At 40.9% G+C, this 1,501-nt stretch overlaps 1 non-coding gene across 1 annotated transcript; it reads left to right on the top strand.

Moving 5' to 3' along the window:
- Nucleotides 1-200: 200 nt before the first annotated feature.
- Nucleotides 201-255, top strand: LOC121554114. The gene has a single exon (XR_005997631.1). It is a non-coding gene; the product is annotated as a U7 small nuclear RNA (small nuclear RNA).
- The last annotated feature ends 1,246 nt before the right edge of the window (nt 256-1,501 follow it).

The raw sequence follows: 1,501 nt of genomic DNA, 5'->3' as shown, positions 1-1,501 counted from the left end.
TTAAAAAAAACATAACATTTAACTATAGAAAACAGTATTTAATTTGCATATACCCTGCCCATACCCCTCTCCCCCATATCCCAATTTGTGCCACCCATAAGTGAGAAACGTGTGGACCATATTGTGTTCCGTACAGGTTATCGAAAAATGCAGAAGCTCTGAAGTATCGATTCAGGCCTCAGTCCTATTTACAGGTTATGGAAAATTTGCTCTTTTAGTATTTCTCCAGTAGGTTTCCTCAAGGAGAAAGCCTCCATGTCTATTTCAAAGATAATAATAAAAAAATATATATAGTAAATACTACAGTAATGTCCGCAAAAACACTACAGTAAATACTACAGAATACTACAATCTGCAAAAACACTACATGAATTACTATAGTATATACTACAGTTATTTTACTACATAATTTATACTATAGTTAACTGTAAACTAACTACGGTATACTACAGGAAATACTACAGGACTAAAGTCTGCAAAAACACTACAGTGAATATTATAGTAAAGTCTGCAAAAACACTACAGTGAATACTAAAGTATTTATACCATTGTATACAATAGTATTTTTTCATGTGGGGGGTGACACGACTATTACTGTTCATGAAGTCCACAGAGTGGCAGTTGGAGTTATATAATGTGTCATCATCATCTGGAAGCCATTACATTGGTCCATGATGGGTTGGGCCGGACTGGGCCGGGGTAAACGTGAGCCCAACACAGAACTGTAATGTCTTCCCCGGGTTCCTCAACGCCAAGTCTCTCTTTCTGTGTGTCAGGATTTGTAATGTAGCCCCCAAACCACATCTCCATCTCCGAGCGGTGTGTGTGGGAATGGGTGCGGGGGGGGGGTTTGTGTGTGTATTTGTGTATGCATGCGTGCCCTGTGTGCATCTGTGTGTGTGTGTGTGTGTCTGTCTGCCTTTTCAACTGTTCCACTGCTAGCAATTAGCCTCTCAGGTCACAAGCACTACCAGCTGGGTCCTGTTTCTGTTTCTGAGTGCCGACTGGACTCAACTCGAAGCAGACTTTAGTCAATGGGGTCTGATGTCTACATCAGCATGGTGCTGCATAGCACACCGGCAGATACAAAACAGCTGCTGTCGTCTAGGATACTAAATTGCCCGGCAGTGAAAAGTGAAAGCCAGGGAGGTGAGTTGAACATATGTGGTTGGACAGCCTGACTGCTCAGTACTCAACATGGTCCACAAGGGTTTCCTCTTCTGTCCCCAGGGATTGAAACACTGTACCATAATCACACACCACACTCATTTAAATGGTCTCACGTATACACACATTCTGCAGTGCACCCCAAAATCCTTTACCATACACAACGATTTTGTATATAGTATCATGATATGATGATCATATTCATGAGTATACCGTGCCTTCGGAAAGTATTCAGACCCCTTGACTTTTTTCACATTTTGTTACGTTACAGCCTTATTATTTTTTTTAAACTCAGTAATCTAGATACAATACCCCATAATGACAAAGCGAAAAC

This window comes from Coregonus clupeaformis, chromosome 38 (assembly GCF_020615455.1).
Source record: "Coregonus clupeaformis isolate EN_2021a chromosome 38, ASM2061545v1, whole genome shotgun sequence".
In the NCBI taxonomy this organism is placed as follows: Eukaryota; Metazoa; Chordata; class Actinopteri; order Salmoniformes; family Salmonidae; genus Coregonus; species Coregonus clupeaformis.
This window is presented reverse-complemented; position numbering and strand designations above follow the sequence as displayed.